Below are 20,338 nucleotides of genomic sequence, written 5' to 3' on the forward strand. Positions count from 1 at the left end.
GATGAGGTCAGAACAAAAGAAGCATTTTATGAGCATTGTTATTATTTTGATTATTTATATTACAGCTGTGACTAGAGGCCCCCAACAGAATGGGTCCTATGTGCTGTAAATACACATAAGAGACAATCCATGCCTCAAAGAGTTTACCATCTAAATAGACAAGACAGACAAAGGTTGGGAAAGAATCAGCAGTGAAGCAACTTGTCCAAGGTCCAATATTGTTAAACAGAATTTTACTAATAGGGCGATGGCCACTTCCAGTCAAGTACAGCCAGCCCCACTTCAAATAACTAAATAGGCCCTTCCATTTGAAGACCCTTGGTAGGACAGTCAAGGGACTTATTCAAGTGTAACAGAGTAGCTACTAGAAGAACAGGAGTACTTGTGGCACCTTAGAGACTAACAAATTTATTAGAGCATAAGCTTTCGTGGACTACAGCCCACTTCTTCGGAGCTACTAGAATCTGTCCTCTCTTATGGTTCACGTGTCATAATCCTACCAATATATGATTCCACTCTTTGTTCTGCCCTGACTTATCTTTTTATGCTTAAATCGGGAGAAGTTTAATTTTGTTTTCATCCCCCAAGTGCCTGGTATTCTGGAGACAATTCACACTCCACCAGTAATTAGATTATTATTATTAAAAAAAATAACCTGCAGCTAGTGAAGCAATTGATATATGTCACATTAAGATCTCAGCTCTAGGGATCAGAGACAGGCAAAAAGTGAATAAAGGATTATGGCAAATTTGTCTGTCCATCAATCCATCCTTCCCTCCCTCCCTCTCCTGTCTCTCCATTTCCTTTCTAACTTTGTAAGGATTGACTATATTTTGCCATTACAGATGCTGATATATTTCTTTGGCAATGAAATCTAGAGACCTCAGCACAAACCATAATAGTATAAACTGAGAACAGATTTAATGAAACATTAGATAGAGCAGTGGTTCTCAACCAGGGGTCCTAGGCCAGCATTAGACTCACTGAAGCCCAGGGCAGAAAGCCAAAGCCCTGCCATATGGGTCTGAAGCTCGGGGCCTTGAACACTGCCACCTGGGTGCTGAAGCCTACGCCTACGCAATATAGCTTCACTGGGGCCCCTGTGGCATGGGGCCCCAGGCAGTTACCCTGCTTGCTACCCCCTAATACCAGCCCTGACTTTTATATGCAGAAAACCAGCTGTTGTGGCACAGGTGAGCCATGGAGTTTTTAAAGCATGTTGAGGGGGCCTCAGAAAGAAAAAGGTTGAGAATCTCTGAGCTAGAGGTTTGTCTCTTTCTCTTTATATTTAGTAAATATTTAATCTTTGCCCTTTAATGGACTGTCACAGTGGCACATTGGTCTCAGCAGATGTTTTCCTTTAACATCTGTGAAGTGGGTGAGGAAGAAGCCCATAGTTTAGAGAACCTGTAGATATGGGAGAGCAACATTTACTAGTTAGAGATAAGAGCAGAACAGAACTGCAATGTCTGATGGTGTCTGAGAACTACTAAGCCCTCAAACACTGTTCTGTCTTCTGCTGGGGCATGGGGCCACCAAAGCTTTTCTGGAAGAGGTATGCTGAACACTAGTCCCTACAACTCTCAGAAGATATTCTAGAGGCCAACATCAATAGGACTGTGGGAAGGCTGGATTGCATCCATTGTATTCCTAGACCCAGGCTTCTAGAAGAGGGGATGGGAGGGTATCAGTGATACTCTGTGTTGCCCTGATTCTCCTTTCATGTACCCCAGCACAAATTAGGAGTAAGTCTACTAATGTCAATGAAATTGCACTGGTGCCAAATTGATGTAAATAAAAGGAGAAAATCAGGCCCACAGAGGTTCCAACTGCCACCAGAAAAGGTTATTTACCCCATTACAGCTCACAAAGTGCTCTCCAAAGGAGGAGTAGAGATTTTTTCATTTCTTAACTCTGGTAGAGTCCAAGTGGAGTGACAGCCCCTTGCAGAAGACCTGTTTTGGAGGTCTTTGTAATCAATGGTCATGAATTAGGACCTTAAGACTAGAGCTGGCTGGGAACTTTTGGACAACAATTTTTGTGAAATTGTTGAAATAGTCTGTTTTAACATTTTCTAGATGAAAAGTTTCTGAGCAACTTTTCATTCAACACGTTAGTAAATTTAGACCTAAACAAAGGGAAAAAGGTCATAATTGAAATGAAACGTTTGAAATTATCGAAAAAAAAACCTTTTTATAGACCTGAACTCAAAAAAGTTCAGTTTACTGTTTCTCAAAAACTTTTGAGATTTTGATGTTGTGCTGCCAACCTTTAAAATATGGGGTCCGCAGCAAAACTCCACTCTTACCCAGTGCTGCTCCCTTCCTGCCAGGAGGATCTGGATAGAAGAGGAAAGAAGCATAGGGAAGCTCTTAATTTGTTCTCCCATTTAAATAAAAATGATATTTCCTCACCACAGCCAACAGGCAAAGTATTGCCACTTGGAAAAGGGACTCTGTTAAGTACACTTTATGGAAATGTTTACTATTTGAGCCCAAAAAATACACGGTGTATTGACAGTATATAGCAAAGTGTTTAACTTGTGTGATTTGAAGGTCAGGCTAGCCTAGGATTCTCCTCCTCTGGGAAAGGTTTCTGAAACACTCTGACAGTTAGTGAAATGTGATGTGTTCTAAAGACAAAACAAATATGCTTCTAAAGTATTTTTAAAGAGTTTTAAGGATAAAATCTCCCCCCCTGGGAAGGAGGTCTAGAGTAGTACAACAAACAGTATCTAGAGCAGGAGTGAAATCCAGCAGAAGCAGAGAAATCCATCTTACTTTCCTTTTAAATTGAACATTGGTACTAGATGGCATTACTTTAAGCAAGGAGCTGGTGCCCCCCACCTTCCCAAACAGGGGTAAGTGAGATCCACACCAAAAGGCAAGGCTTCAGTAAGTGTGCAGAGCCACTTGCACTAGTACTGGAACTTGCTAGTCAGAGCTTTGTTTAATTGTTTTTGCTTAGAGAGTGCCAACATGGTTTCCTTGGACAGGGATGCCTGTTTTATAAACCAGTCCATGAAGAGTGATGACATATACTAAGTTCAACCTATATGATGACACAGATTAGGCAGTGGGAATGTAGATTTCCAGCAGAAGTTTAAAAGGGTGCTCCTAGCCTAAGATGGATTCTGTCTTTAAGACATGCTATATTTAAGAAAAAAACACACACGAGAGAGAGAGCAGAGAACCTCACTGTGCCCTGACGAGTTATAATAAAACTTATGTCACCAGGCCTCATAGATATCTGTAAAGGAACCCAGCAAGCTCAGCTTGCTCCAGGAATGTCTTGTGCTTGCCAAAGACGTCATAACAGCTGGAAAAAATGAGGGAGGGAAATGGAAGTCTTGAAGAACATGCCAAATCCAAGATACTGATGTCCTGAAGGGATGGTGCTCCCTCTTGTTAATCCTGCAGTGTTGCTAATGCTGGCAGTTTTATCATGAATCACGTATTTATACTTTTTCTTAAAAGTCCTAGAGTCATGAAAATCTCAGCTTTCATTTTGTTAAAAAAAGAGTACAATTCTAGCCTCCTGTGGCTGCAGACAAAGTTTGAACACATGGCTCCAAAAGGCTCAAATAACCAGAAGGCAAAGGAAAAGAACCAACCATTTATTATTTTAATATCTTGTGGGTTTTTTTAATGCTTTGGGTTGCCAATATTGACCCAGAGTTCGGGTGATCTTACTGAACGTGAAATAATGCCTGGGCTTTGATAGGAGTGCTTTAAACATGGATGGCCAGCCTGTTGTATAATGGGCTGGTTACGTGGCACTCTACGCCTTACTCATATATTAGTATGAAGCAGAGGATTCAGTTAAGCAGTATTCCTGAGCTTCAAGGGAAACACCAAATTGATACTCAAGCTATTATGCCTTCAGATATGCATGCATCATTTTCTTTGAACTGCATGTGTATGTGAGGCCCTATGAGCATGGAAATCTTAGGGTAAAATTTTCATAAATATTTATAACTAAAAGTAATAAAGGTGGCCTTTCAAATCTTAAATTGCATTCAGCTGGTCATCCCAAGTGGATATTGCATTTGAAAGCTTTGAAAAATATTGTAGTTTGTTCCATCGTATATTAATCTTGTCTATTTAGAGTGTACACTGTTTGTGGTAAGAACTATGTCTTCCTAAATGTATGTACAGTGCCTAGCACAATGGGGGGCTGGTCTGGGATGGAGCCTCTAGTTGCTATGTCACATAAATAATAATAATTAAATAACTGGGCTCAATAGAGTTCACTTTTATAGTAGGGATGAATAATTCCCTCCATTGCAGGAATTGCTGGGTGAATTTCTCTGGCCTGTGTTAGCAGGAAGTTAGATTAGATGATCAGAGTGGTTCCTTGTGGGCTCAAAATTATAAAGTGTATGGCCCAGGGGATCAGATGGGACGAAATACTTTCCGTGCTCAGGTGCTGACATGTGGGAAAAGCAGTGGGCTTGGAGGGTGTAATAAACATATTCAGAGTAGTGTGAATTGAAGGTATTTGGGTCATGAAGAGATTTGACCTCAGGCTGTGACTAAACTCAAACTGCATGCTTGAAAACAACCGTGTCTGGAACCTAAAACTATTACATCCTCCATAGAGATGGGCCAAACTGAAACCTCAGTTCCAGAAGAGAAAATGAATGTTCTTTCTCACCGGGAGCCTGGAACTTTTCAGCAGCATCAGAGCCAGCTCTAGGTTTTTTGCCGCCCCAAGCAAAAAAATTTTGGCTGCCCCCCATCCCAGCCCTGGGCTCATCGCCGGACCCCCCTGCCACCCCAGCTCTGGGCTCCCTCATTCCCCCACACACACACCTCCTGCTGCCCCAGCCCTGGGCTCTCTCCCCCACCACTTGCCACTCCTTCCGCCGCAGCCTTGGGTCACTGGTAACTCGCTCCCAGGGCAGGTCATTCAGCAGGAATTTTAGATGTGCACAGAACACAGACAGGATTGGTTCCCATATGGTTACAGAACTGCAGTAAAGTGGAACAATTTTCAGCTTGTGTGACTGGAGGATATCTGGATGCATATTATAAGACTGTCCTACATAAATGAAGAAAAGTTGAGGTGCCTTTATTATTCTTTTGTTCCTCTCTTTCTTTCTATGGAGAATTTGCCAATGCAATATCACTGTCTTCCTTTTAAACAAACAAATGAACAAACAAGGCAATGGCTGTTGAAAATAGCAATTCCAGTCCTAATAACCACTGGGAAGCATTTCTTGCTCAATTTATTCTACTTTTTCTACAGCAAGTTACAGTGGATCAGTATATTTGATTTGGGAGAAATGAAGTAACACTGCCCAAACTGAGCTTGAGCACTCCTGAATTTTGAGTTGTTCAAATCTGGAAGGCAGGTGCAGGGGGGGGGGGAGGCTGTAGCTCTGCGAGGGAGCACGGCAGCATGTATGCAGCAGTGTATCTGGCGCTGCGTGGAGCCAGACACACTGGTCTCAGTGGCACGGTAAGGGGGCTGGGGGGTTGGATGGGGCAGAGGTTTGGGGGGGGGGCAGTCAGGGGACAGGCAGCGGTTGGATAGGCATGGGAGTCCTGGGAGTTTGTCAAGGGACAGGTAGGAGGTGGGGTCCTAGGGGAGAAGTTGGGGGGGGTCCTCAGGATGGGGCAGTTGGGGACAAGGAGAAGGGAGGCTTAGATAGGGGGTGGGGTCCTGGGAGGGGGTGATCGGGGACAGGGAGCAGGAGAGGTTGGATGGGTTGGGGTTTCTGTGGGGGGCAGTCAGAAGGAGTGGATGGTGGCAGGGTGGGGCTACCCTCCCTCCCTGTGGAGTGTCCTATTTTTTGAATGTTAACATATGGTATCCCTACCTTCCCAGTGCAGCTCTCCATTCACTGCAGCATGAGGTCTCAGCTACCTCACTCCCTCCTCCTCTTTCCTGTTGGTAGTGGCCAAGGGAATGCTGGGAAATGTAGTTCTTTCCCTGCTCCAGAGCTGGCTCTATAGGCAGGGAGCTAAACCAAGGAACTACAGCTCCCAGGGCCCCCTGTTGGTTCTCAGCTCCCATGCTGGATCCCTGCCACCCCTGCAAATGGGCTGCCTTAAGCACGTGCTTGCTTTGCTGGTGCCTAGAGCCAGCCCTGAGCAGCATGCACTATTTGTAGCAGATTACAGGGTACTAACATCAGTGCTGCCTCGGACTGATTTATAAGGAGTGCCCTCCCTTATGATCTGTGGACCATTGTTGAGAGGATACAGGTCAATGGCTAGAGGGAAGGAGCAAAATTTACATTCTAGTCCCCAAAACACACTGCCTCTCCTTGCGATTGATTACCTGAGTGTCCTCTTCTATTCAACAGGCTAACTGCAGCCTTACTGAGAAATAGGTGATACATTTTGTACACACAATTGGTCAGCAGCACTGTCTCTGTGTTGGGATTAATTTGCTAGTGCATTCATGTAATGGCTTCTTTGGTGTTTTTAATGGGGTATTGAGTTAATAGTGTGTTTTGATGGGGAAAAAAATCCCGGTGCGTTATTGCTTAAGGGAGTGATAATGGAGTCTGATAAGTAAGAATAACGAGTGACGTCTTTTTGTGCTGATACATGACTGCTTATCTGTAATGCTGCCTTTTTCTTAGACTGCTAGCAGCAAGTGAGAAATCTTCCAACAACATGTTTATTAAGAGTTGCAGACTAAAGGGAGGTGATTTAAGGTTCATGTATCAATCCAGATATTTTGATTTTGGAGTTCTTACAAAAGATTTAGTTTGTTTGAACAATTTCCTGCCATCTGAATTAAACATTTCTTCTAATCCCGGATATAGCAGGAAACACAGTGGGAGTTTGTTTCAAATTACCCAGTGATGCAGAGGTAGTGTGATCTACCAGTTAGAGCACAGGAGTCAGAAGATCTGGGTTCTACTCTCAGCTCTGACACTAATTTACACTATGACTCTGGGCAAGTCACTTAACCTTTCTGTGCCTTGATTTTCCCATCTTTAAAATGGAGACAATACCCTACCTCACAGAGGCATTGTCTAATTCGTCAATCAATGTTTGTAAAGCACATTGAGATCTTTGGATGAAATATGCTATACAAGTGCCAGCTATAAAGGATACCATGTTATGCTACAAGGGAATTGTGATGGAGTGTCTACCCCACACAAGTATCAAAGGGGTAGCCGTGTTAGTCTGGATCTGTAAAAGCAGCAAGGAGTCCTGTGGCACCTTATAGACTAACAGACGTATAGGAGCATGAGCTTTCGTAGGTGAATCACATATCCGAAGAAGTGGACCCAAATTTTACAGCTGTTTTTTGTCTGCCCGAATCCAAGCAGAATTCTGGGATAGTATTAATTCACCTTTGAATATTAATGTGCCTCTAAATCATTCTCACAATCTTTTACACATATACGTACACACACGCCAGCAGCAGCAGAATGAACTACCCACTTAAAAGAAACCAAATGGAAGAGACAAGCCTGGACAAATCAAACATAGAAGAATAAATGTTTCAAACAGATACATTGTCTTGTGTTTATTATTCCAGGGTAAGTGCCAGCTCTGAGCCTGTCCTGTAAAAAGTACATGCTTAACAGCTGCCTTGTGACACTGAGATGTTGCTTGATGATTCCAGTTGTGTTAAAGGTCATTTTCAGAAAGGCTGATTGAATTTGCTGAGCCTGGAAAACAGCATTTATCACATTGAAGGGGCTGCTTGGCTGACTGTGATTTACCTTTTGTTTCTGGGCTGGGCTCTGTGTTCTGAACACTTGTAATGATCTGCCAGAAGGGAGGAAATGGTAACAAGTGAAGTATAGGGATTGTCATCTTGACAGCCAGTGGAGACAAGTTTATATAACCACATGAGGGAACAAAAAAACAAACAAACAAACAAACAAAAAAGAGGAGACAGATTCGTAGTTTGGAGCTGTCAGTCTGGCACTTTTCCACTATGACCAAACTTACCGTCATGCTTAACCCTTTACAATGGCACCCAGAAACTGAACCTGGCTGTTGGTAAAAATTCAGGGGAGTATCTACAGGGCTCAGGAGGGTTTGGGCCAGCTGGGTGGGGTAGCAAAGTGGGATGTTTTCCTGACAAGTTCTTCTGCCAGCCTTCCCCACTGTTAGAAACCCTCCCCTGTCCTCAGCATGTGCTTTACTTGCAAACCTGCCTCTATGCTGAAGTGGTTGGGAGTTGCAGAATCCATTCACAGGAATTGTCTTGTAGTAAGTGCTGCTGCTGCCCCAGCAACCCAGAGACAATATTTCTGCTTATGCTCTGTCCAGATATGAGTCCAGCCACTGCTCATCCCCTTGGACACCCTGCCCCCACATACCTCTAACCGTAATAGTCATAATATAACCCTTATTTAGCAACTACTAGGTCAGCATACACTTAGCAAAGCCTCAAATCAATTTCCAAAAAACAGATTCAGAAATAAACAGGAAGGAAGGATGGACATGCAAATACCCAGGCTCAAGGGAACAGTCAGTGACTCTTTTCTAAGGTACTTAGAATGTAAGCACTATTGCAGCAGAAGTCATGCCTTCATATTTACCTGTAAAGCATATAGCTGACTGTGAACACTGTGCAAATGCTTCAGCGAAAGTTAACATGGGGATGTTTTTCCTGATGTTAAGCAGGAAGGATAACTTGGGTGGATATAATTACCATTGATGGTGCAGTAGCTATAGACTATCATTCAAGACATTCAAACTTCAGATGTGTCTCTGGGTTACATCTTGATTGAGCATAGGTCCCCAGAAAGTCTTTGGGATCAAACTATACACATCTTCAATGTGTGTCTTCGCAGTGGTTTGGAATGGGGGAGGGAATGCATCCACAATGGTAGACAAATTACATAGTCCGACTTGTCACAAGACAAAGAGCATCATGTATTGGGAAGATGGCAGAATCCCAGTGAGTTGTTTAACTGGAACCCAGATTGATCTAAATACTTTGTTACCTTCATTTAGTCCTAATGATTAGAAAAGTCCCTGTGTAACTTGCTGGGAAAAGATCATGTTGGATTCCTTGGGGTGTTAATGTGATCTGCAGAACATTGAGAGAGGGAGAGACTGCAAAGAAGTGTTTGTGAAAGTGGTTTGGTTGGCTGTGTTTGGATTGTATATTCACGGCTCTTGGGTCAAAACTGGAATATACATAAGGCAAAATAAAAAGTTTTGCTACCCATTAGACCTGGAGTTCTGGAAATTCTTCCCCTTCTAGAATTGAGTGGACAACAACTACCCATTATTTAGATCATGGGCAGCGCATGAACTGCCCATTCAGGGAGGCCTAGTCCCCAGCCCCGCCCCTTCTGCCTGAGGCCCGGCCCCTTCCGCGCCCCCCTACCGAAGCAAACCCCATCGCCCCCAGTGGGCAGCCAGAGCGCCAGGCAGCCTGAGTCCAGGTATCACAGGCCAGCCCACCCTAGCCCAGCCCCCACCCACTTCGGGGAAGAGGCGCAGCCTGGGCTGGGGCCACGGGGGAAGAGCAGGAAGCAGGAGGGGACCTTGGGGCAGAGTGTGGGTGGGGCCAAACCTAGGTGTTTGCAGAGGCTCAGCCTCCCCTGGCCTGTGATACCCGCCACCCATGATTTAGATGTCCTCAGAGGAAGTCTGAGACTGTCCCATTTTCCTAGACTCTCTTCAGTTTTGATGTATTCTGAGCGCTAGCTCCAACGTAAAGACTAGGTTTGAAAGACTGGGAGAATGTCTGCTGTTCCCCTCTTCCAGAGATAAAGCATTCACAAGATAAGAGGAGGCAGCAGAGCACGTTTGTCTTGTCAAACGACACTTAAACTGGAGTTCAGCTTCTTAACCGCTATGTTAGTACAAATTTAGCATATTGAGTAATACTGACACACACCCTTTGAAAACTCCTGAGATCTAGGATGGACTGTATCTCTCTCCCCTCCTAACATGTTACTGCCTGGTCTCTCTGCAGTAAGAGCCAGAACCAATCTTGTTTCAACAGCATGACTTGAGTCTTTCATTTACTGCACTGGGGAATGGCAGCAGCCATCTTAAGTCTGTTTGTTCCTTACAAAACCACACAGAATATTCATGCATAGAATGGCCCAAAGCTGACTCATTTTTCAGGAGAGATTTCAAGATGAGCAAACTGAAGGGAGCTATGGTATTGAACCAAACTCTGCCCTTGAACATTTATATGTGCCACACTCATTGAAGTTTACAAGAACCCCATTTGCACAGAATTTGGCCCTTTTTGTACTCTTGAGCATGTCTTATTCACGCTTTCTATGTAGATTATTACACATTTCCCTATGCACCAGCCTGACCATCAATAACAGATGCATCCAGCAGATGAATGTAAAGGCACAACAATGCAGCTGTACCCTTAGAAGACAGGAGAGATTGAATATATAGGGCCTATTTCTGCCCTAACTTACACCAATTTCAAACTGGAATAACTCCGTGGACTTCAGCAGATTCATTCCTGATCTACACCAGTAAGTGAAAGGATGCTTTCCTACACTTAACACTGTAGTTGCCATTTGACTCCATTTATGATGAGCACTAGACTCCAATCTATCATATGGAAGGTTGTGAGAGCTCTAGCATTAGACAGGTTGAGGATCACTGGAATATTCCGTTAGAAATATGCTGGTATCTGTGTAGCATGTTGCATCAATGGGATCCCAAGGCACTTTGTAAACTTCTACTAAATGGAGAAAACTCTACATTAAATCATATGCCCACACCTGTTTCAGTAAAGAGCAGATGTTCCCGGACACCCAGCAGGACTATACAACGGTTTGGAATGGGAAATGGAGGGAAAATGTAACTAAATAATTAACAGCAGTGCCCTAGTCAAATTGGCTAATCACATTTATAATTCATTTGTATAGCACTGTAGAAGTCCCTGGCAGTGCACAGTAGAAGATCAGTGCCAACTATAAACCAGGTGCTATATCCCAAAGGGCCAATAGTCTTAAGCAGCGGTTCTCAAACTAGGGGTCCGGGACCCCTCAGTGGGTCATGAGGTTACTACGTGGGGGGTCACGAGCTGTCAGCCTCCACCCCAAACCCTGCTTTGCCTCCAGTATTTATGATGGCATTAAATATATATAAAAAAGTGTTTTTAATTTATAAGGAGGGGGTCGCACTAAGAAGCTTGCTATGTGAAAGGGGTCACCAGTACAACAGTTTGAGAACCACTGGTCTAAAGGTACCAACAGACGCAGAAGTTACAAACAAGACAGAAGTAAAGATTGGGCTCTCCTTTACATCTGATTGAAAAGACAGCAGCTCCAGGATCACAGCGTCCCTGGCATTGTGTTGGGGCACTGATTTAGCATCTACTTTTCTGAATCACCAACACCACCTCCTTGCACTGGAGCAAATAGTTTTTTTCCAGAGGTCTTCCATCTCAGCTTGGGCATGCTTGGCTTCTAAAATACAATGATGTCAGAATCTGAACTTCTGATGGCTTTTGGCCAGCTAAGACTTTTCACTTGGGAGAATGTGGTGAGGACGATAAGCATCAACTGACATATCTCACAATGCCTGGTGGTTCATAAAGGAAGCATTGTACAGGAAGGGAACACAGACATTAAGTAAGATTGTGCTTGACAATTAGGACTGTAACAACGAGAGTTTTCTGGAGGTCAGAACTGAGGGCCATTGAATGGATGTGTGGAGAGACCCAAGATTTGGTTAGCGTGGGTGCTAGAGGCCAAAATTACAGTCTGTAGTAGAGAAGATATGGGTTCAACCTAACACAGCCTAGCACATTGTGGTTCATTTATCCCCCTAAGACCATCCTTCCTTTTGGTAACTTATACTCCCACAAGGTCTCCAAAGCAATAGAAATACACTGTAGCTTTGAAAGTCTCTTGCTTTTCTCATGCATTCAGATAACATTTCTAATGTCTCAGGCTCAGTTATCCAAAAATTAAAGATAGCAGTTTCCTGATGGTTAATTAGTTTTAAAACTATCTTTAAGACATTTTCTTGTAGTGATTTACCCTTCTTTATAAGGAGATGTGGTCACGATCGGAAGATATTTTCAGTTACTTTTCAGTTTGCCTTTAAGAAATAAATAAGATCGAGGCTCCTTAAGCAATTAAGCATCCTCTGTTCAACAAATCAACTATAAAACAGTTAAAAACCCAAGGGAAAGCCAATCACGCTAAATTAACTATTGTTCCTGCTTAAATGCTATTTCATTATAAAGATTACTTAGTGGTTCTACATATTTTCCTTTCCTCTGCCTCTTCCCTCTAGCATAATTTCTCACATACTTTGTATGTGGATGAGATTTCAGAGAAGTGGGTCATCTCACAATTAGATCACTTATTCAGAACTTTTGCTCACCCACAGTAAAATACAATTATTAGTTTCTTTCCTAATGATTCATTCTAAAGATGTTTACAGTTGAGATGGCCTTATGCGATCTCTGGCATTATGACCACCCAATGAATACATCCAAGTCCTTCATAAGCATTACAAATCCGAATCCCATCTCAACTCTCTTTTCTTCATTTTGTCTATTTACGTTTTTCTATAGTGCCCAGCATCACAAGTTTTAACCAGGGTTTCTGGCTTGTTATGGCCTTTTCTACACTTGCCGTCAAATTGTGTTCAGCACCAGTTCAGCTGCAGTATCAGCTGGACTCTGGAATCTGTTTGCAGATGATAAGGTGTATAAACCCCACACCAGAACTAAAGAGCAACTCTGGGCCCAAATAACCCCACCCACTACACCTGCAGAGCATGCTCCAGATGGAGGAGGGAGCTTAAACGGAAGCCAAACAGCTCAGATAGGGGTTGACCAGGCAGGGAGAAGGACGCTTCCTTTTGTGAAGAAGACTGTGGCAGGGTGACAACTCACCGGTGCGGCACCTCCTGCTGGTCATCCTGGGAATTAGCTTTTCCCTAGATCCGGAGCACCCTCTGCAGGCCAGTGGCTCACCTGCCGCTGGCCCCGTGTCCTTCCCAGACCCCAGTGCCCTTTGCCTAGGGGTTCTGCCCACCACAGTACCCCCTCACTCTGGGTCTTCCCTCCCAGGGGAACCCCATACCCCCTATCTTCACCTTGTCTCAGTGGCTATTGCCAGTCTCCATTAAGCCCCCACTCCCTGGGGCTGATGGCAGTCTGTAAACAACTCAGCATCAGCAAGGGGGGTTGAACCAGCTGCCTCTGCCTATTCCTGGGCTGCCCCTCTGCAGCCCTAGTACCCTTTTGTGGGCCCTTAGCTTGGCCTGCAGCCTGGGGCTTTGCTAGGCTGGAGCTCCCCAGCTCCCTCTGCCCTTCCCCAGCACTGCTGCACCCTAGATACCCTCCTCAGCTTCCCAGGCAGCCAGGACCTTCTCCCTCAAGAGGCTAGAGAGAGTCTGTCTCAGTCTCTGGCCCTCAGCCCTCTTATAGGGCCAACTGTGGTCTGATTGGGGCGTGGCCCCACCTGTGGCTGCTTCCCCCAATCAGCCTAGCTTTTCCCCTGCCGCAGCCCTCTTCCAGGGCTGTTTTAAGCCCTTCAGGGCAGGAGCGGGGTGACCACCCCACTACAAGGACCCTGCCTGCTTGACCTGGACAGACCGAAGGAGCAGTTAATATGTTCTTCTATTACCTGTTCACATTAGGCTGCAAAACTTGGATTATAGAGTGGATGGGAGGAAGTGGCCCAGGGAAGACAGCATTAAGGCACGCCCGGGGACCAGACTTTTGCTAGCCATCAAGGGCGGCTCCAGGCACCAGCGCAGCAAGTGCATGCCTGGGGCAGCAAGCCGCCGGGGCAGCCTCTCGGTTGCTGTGAGGCTGCCTTCGGCGGCATGCCTGCGGGAAGTCTGCCGGTCCTGCGGATTTGGCGGCAATTTGGCGGTGGCCGAAGGCGCGGCACCGGCGGACCTCCCGGAGGCATGCCGCCGAATTGGTGTGACCAGCGGACCACCCGCAGGCATGCCTCCGAAAGCCGCCTGACTGCCATGCTTGAGGAGGCAAAAAACATAGAGCCGCCCCTGCTAACCATTATAGAGCCCTGGGCCGGAGCTTGGTGGAGTAGAAGGGCTGGGTTCCTCTACCAACCCCACTCCGCATTAAGGAGGACCCAACATTCTAACCATTAGGTGGCGCTTCCAACGAGCACCGACCATCACATGGTGTATATAGCAATAAGAATTTGATCAAACCTACTCAGTTATGGACAATGCCACATGTTCTTGTATGCAAGTAAATGGTGCTCTTTTTATTCTCTATCTACATATACACCTTACATGCACTCCTTTATATAGCTCTCCTCTATAACAGCCTGGACTTGTTGCTGATGCCCACTGACTGCAATGGGTAATTTTCCTAAGGCTAAATTGTGCAACCTTCACAGAGGTTGGTGAACACCAACTCACCTGAGCAGTCCCAATGACTTCAATACAGCTACTCATGTGAATAAGGCTTTCTCCAAAGGCACTTGATTCCTGCTTTGAATCCCTATCACTAGGTGAAATTCTATATCCTGTGTTATACAGGAGATCAGACTAGATGATTATAATGCTCCCTTCAGGCCTTAAAATCTATTAATCAAACACCCTTGAAGTCAATGAAAAGGTGCCCACTGGCTTTATCAGGCTATGGATCAGGCCCTAATTGCTCACCAATGAAAGTAAGAGTGAACAAAGTAGCCTCTAATTTGTGCAAAGCTAAGGTGATGAAATATTCTATTTCCCACCATCTTTCTCTCTTTGTGAATAGCTATTTATTTTGTTTATCATTTTTACAGTGCAAACATTTGTAATCAAAAATAATAATATAAAGTGAGCACTGTACACTTTGTATTCTGTCTGGTAATAGAAATAAATATATTTCAAAATGTAGAAAAACATCCAAAATATTTCATACATTTCAATTGGTATTCTATTGTTTAACAGTGCGATTAATCGTGATACAATTTTTTAACCACAATTAATTTTGTTTAGTTAATCACACGAGTTAACTGCAATTAATCAACCACCCTAATAATGACAACATGTTACGTCGTGGGCTGGTATTTTCAAAGGAGCCAAAAGGAAGTTGGCACCTGAGTCCTATTATATTTCAGTGGGATGTAGACACCTAATTCACTTTGGCTCGTATAAATAATCCCAACCATAGCACCTGGTTCTGCATAAGCTACGCTGGTTTTACACTGACATAGCTCCATTGAAGTCTATGGGCCAGATCCTCTGCTCGCAGTAGCTCAGCTGGCTGAGGATCTGGCCCAATGGAATTACACCAGTGTAAACAGAACGGAGAGTGAGACCCACAGCACTTTTCATCTGATGATCTCAAAACGCTTTGCTAAAGTGTGTAAATGTTATCTTGATGGAGAAAATTCCCCCCCACACACAGGTAAAACAATCTGTGCCTTGGCTTTCCAATCTGTAAAATAGGGATACTGATGCTTGTAAAGCACTTTGAGATCATTGATGAAAATCACTGTATCATAGCGGTACAGCTGCTGATATTCGTACACAGCATATATCAGGGCCACAAAAAGAACCTGTGTTGCCTGACTCCCAGTACTGCACTCTAAATGATTCTAGACCAAGTTGCTTCCTATATAATTTAATTGGGCGCCTCTTTGTTCTTCTCAAAGCGGATGAGGTAAATGGGAACACTTATTAGCCTTCTAAGGCCATAGCTCCATCACCCACTAAGTGACCCTTACATTAATTAATTAACATGTTAATAAGAGTCTCTCTCCTTTGGTGACTCGGTCAAGATTTTAAAGTATGGGTGTAAACTTGGACCTTGATTAAGGACAGCATTTAAATGTACCTTCAATGGTGCAGGCTTAACTGCTATCTTGAATAAGGATGCTTTCCTGAATTGGACCCTGCTCCCTAAGTTATATATTTGTGTCTCTTTCTCTCTATAGTAGGTGGATGGATAGCTACACACACACTTCAAAAGAATATAAAATCTCTGTCTGGACTGGGCGCTGTAATTGAAAGCTGAACCATTTATAATCTATTCTTTTCCCTTTTCCTCCCCTCAAGGAGGCTGCATAGTCTAATGATTAGAGCAGGGCTCTGACAAATCAGGACTCCTGGGTTCTATTTCCAGGTCTGCCCTAGACTCCCTGTGCAACTTTGGAAAAGACACGTCTACTACGTGTGACTCATTTTTTCCATCTGTAAAAATTGGGATAATAAACCTACCCACCTTTGTAAAGTATCTTGACTTCCTCACTGAATAGTGCTGTATAAATGCAAAATACTATTATAAATAGACCTTGGCAAAAATGTTCACCTAAATTCCAACAAAAAAATGCAGATTCAGCTTGACCGAAACACTTTGCAAATTTGTGTTTAAATTTGCCAAATTGCTTCAGTTGGAAAACAAACACAAAATATCCTGAAAAATTTAAAATGTGTCATTTTGACATTTTCAAACTGAAATGTTTAGAATTTTTTATCTGAAATGGCTATTTTTCAAATTCTACTTCAATTTTATTGAAAAAAAAAAGTTAAAAGGCTCAAACTAAATAAAACATTTTGTTCAGGGGGTAAACAAAATACGTAAGTTAATCCAGAATACTTTAATTTTTTTTAACTTCCCGTTTCACGAAAAAATGTGAATTTTTTCTTTTGTGTTGACCTGCAACAATTCTTTTTAATTTCATTTTTCAATATGGGCAGTGAACCACAGTATCGGTTATGTGCACAGCTCTAATTATAATCAATTACAGTCTTCTATTTAGTATAACCATTTCCTCAGCATCAAACTGTGAAGTTTCAACAGAAGATTATGACAGCAGGTTAGGAATAAGCAGCAGCAGCCAAACAATTTAAGAACAAACATTTTGATTTCATGCAAATGTCCTTAGGAATCATTTTCTTTAAAAAAAAAAAAAAGAGAGAGAGAGAGATGTGTGCTGTCTACCAGTGGAATTTCTTGGAATTGTTCAAAGGACTCCAGGAGGCATCAGTGCCTCTGACTATTAATTTATAACCTTTTTAAACCTACTGTGATTCATTTCATATCTTGGCACTCTGTACTGTAGCCATTTGGGACAGAAGATGACACGTTGCATCCTGAGGGCCCAATGCAGCGTGTGGCATCCTAAAAGCTGGTCTGTGGCCACACTTGCCTTATAACTGAAGGGTGAGAACAAAGCTGATCAGCGGTAGCTTTTTTTATTATTATGATTGTTGCTGGGGAACTCAAACAAGCAATTTCTATTCATATAGAAAGAGAATTTCAAGTGCAAGCAAAACATTATGGTTGTGGACATTTCTTTTACAGTTAAAATCTTTATTACCAAAGACACAAGTCAGAATAAATAGCATGCATTAAACACAAGTCAACTCCTTGTACAGCTATTAGATTTCTCACATGTATTGGTTAGAGCAGGGGACTGGAAGTTAGAACTCCTGGGCAATATTTCCAGTTGACTTGCCAGGTGTGATCCTGGGCAACTTCACTTCTCTGCACCTCAGTTTCCCCACCTCTAGAATAAGAATGAGGATTTGAGTTTAGGGCCAGATTCTGACACCTTTACTCACTGCTGAGTAGTCTTGTACTTCATGAGTATTCCCATTGATTTCAGTCTGAGAAAGGGTAACTTTATCTGACCATTAATGTTTATAAAGTGGCTAGATGTTGTGCTGATGGATTAGATTAGATTTCAGTGCTTAGATGCTACTATGAAGCATTCTATCAAAACACTTCAAATAGATTAGATAGAGAAAGTGCTTTGAGAGCCTTGGACAGGCAAGACACAGAGAAACCGGGTGATGGAAAGAACTGAATCGAGGACATAAAATAAATTGCCCTTAGATAGCTCAAACCTCCCAGAGCGGGATGAAAAGTGAAGGCTTGGTATTTGAACAGAGTGAGGACTCACCTCATGAATTTGAAGGGAGATTCCAGATAAAGCTGGGGCAACATATACAGCTCCCCAAAATGATGGCACACATTCTGCAGTAGTTTCACAGTGCACCCCTATTCCAGTTGGCATTACTACTGTTTGGTTTGGAGTGTGCATGATACTATTGCTGAGTTTGGGGGAGATGGATAAAATATGTGGTCTACTCTTCCTGACTAGTGCTAAGTTTAAAAACAAAAGTTGAATTTTTTGGTTCACTGAAAATGTTTTTTGGGGAAAAAAGCATTCCCCTTAGGAATGAAAACCAATTTCTTTAGTATTTTTGGCTAATAAAAATTTCAAAAAAAAAAAAAAAGAAATGGTTTGGGTCAGAAAAAACGTTTGATTCAATAAAATCAAAGTGTTTCATCTTGATGTTGAGCTTTTACAGTTTTTTTTTTAATTTAAAAAATAAAATTAAAGGTCATTTTGAAACAAAAAGTAATTTCGACCCAAACAATTGAAATATTTCACTTAGAAAATGTCAAATCTGGCCATTTCATTTTTTTTATTCCGCTTTTGAAGTTTTTTTCTTAACAAAAAATTGGCACAATTGACATGTATTTGCAAAATGTTTTGGTGTCGACAGATCTGCATTTTTCACCCCAAAAAAGTTTTGCGTGGAAAAAAATTCATCCCACTCTGCTCCTGATCCTTAGTCCCTGTTTCCGAGCACTGTTTCCTCTTGCAGCGCAGCCATTTCTAAGGCTTTGGGATAGAAAGAGGTTTGGGGCTGTAAACGTCTACCCTGTAATTCTCCTGCTGTGTGTGGGTTTTATGGCAGGGCCAGTATGCATAGGGTCTTACCAGATTTTGGTTCCATATAAGATGACTAGTGAGAGATGCTGTTATAGGGCCAAATCCTGCAAAATGTACTCTGTCAGATTCTGCCTGGTCCTACAGAACCTTCTCCCCACTGGCACAGCTCACATAAGGGATGGGTGCACTTTCCCCTGTATTCCTGGGAGTGCGAGGTTTGTCCTGCTCTGCTTCCCTGGTGATGCATGGTGTCCCAAAGACAGAAGATAGGAATCAGTAGGAGGTGGGGCCATGGTTTTTCGCCCACCAAGCACCACCCAATGGAGTCCTAGAGCCATTGAGGAGGGGGAGAAGTAAACTGCACCACGCCAGTAAATGTAGTAGTGAGCAATGTGGCCTCCCTGTACAGTGGAGTTCTGGAAGTCCCTGTCCATTACAAAGTGTTGTGTCTCCATGGCACAATCTGGGCCCCACAGTATTGTACTCCATGCTGTACACTGGCTTCAGTGGGGGATTTGACTAAGTAAAACCAGAGAAGGTCCTTCAGGATCTGGCCCCATAAAAGGGACATCATTGCTACCCAAGCAGAATATTTTTGAGTGTTTAAATGAACATTACAAATGTATGTAAATGCAAAGGATACTCCTTGGTATAGAGAAGAACAGGAGTACTTGTGGCACCTTAGAGACTAACAAATGGTATAGCTGGTTTGGACGTCCCTGATTTCGGAAGATGTAAGTGATCCCAGGGCCTAAAAGGCGGAGCTGCTGCTACCAGCTGCTGCTTAGCTGCATGTAGGGTGACCAGACAGCAAGTGTGAAAAATCGGGACGGGGTGGGGGGTGATAGGCGCCTATATAAGACAAAGCCCCAAATATCTGGACTGTCCCTATAAAATCGGGACATCTGGTCACCCTAGCTGCATGTCTCCCCTTCCACTTCATTCATTTTTTAAACACACTGTGAACACTTCACCTTAAGTTGAATAAAGCCTCACAAACTGCAGGTTAAGCATTTCAAACAGGGAAATGATTGTTGTGGGGAGGGCAGGAGATTGATGGCCTACTGGCGGCCTCCAAGCTCGTGCAAGCTTCAGTATTGTTCCCAATCCATCAAATACATCCCTCTGCTAGCTCTCTGCCATTCAGGGGCTTATCCTTGGCATGAGTCAGGGAGCATGGAGGCAGCCTGAGCGAGGGTTGCAGGAACAGTGAGACAGGGAAGGGGGAGGACTGATGGAGCTGATGGAGATTAATTGTTCACAGGAGTGTAGGAGTCAAAAAACTTAATCTAGGTAATGAAGACCTGAGGAGTAAACAAGGAAGGAGCAGATTATAAGAGGGTAATAAACATATGGAATAAGTTACCAAGGAAGGTGAATGAATGAAGCCAAGAATACAAATGAATTCCAGAGACACCTAACATACTGTAACAAATCTGTTGCCATACAAGGCGTTGTGGTTTGTCACTAAAATGCATACATGGCTGCTGGGAACTGTATGCTGGCAGCAGGGCCAGTGCAAGGAAGTTTCACACGAAACTTCCACCTTGTGCCCCCTCCCAGCCCTGCAGCACCTCCCCGCCCCCCCCTCCGCCCTGAGGCACCCCCCCACAGCAGCTCCCCCCCTGCCCTGAGGCGCCCCCCCCCCCCGCGGCAGCTCCCCACCCCAGCTCACCTCTGCTCTGCCTCCTCCCCGAGCACGCTGCCCCTGCTCTAATTCTCCTCCCCCCCCAGGCTTGTGGCGCCAAA

The sequence above is a fragment of the Malaclemys terrapin genome, chromosome 3, assembly GCF_027887155.1.
Source record: "Malaclemys terrapin pileata isolate rMalTer1 chromosome 3, rMalTer1.hap1, whole genome shotgun sequence".
In the NCBI taxonomy this organism is placed as follows: Eukaryota; Metazoa; Chordata; order Testudines; family Emydidae; genus Malaclemys; species Malaclemys terrapin.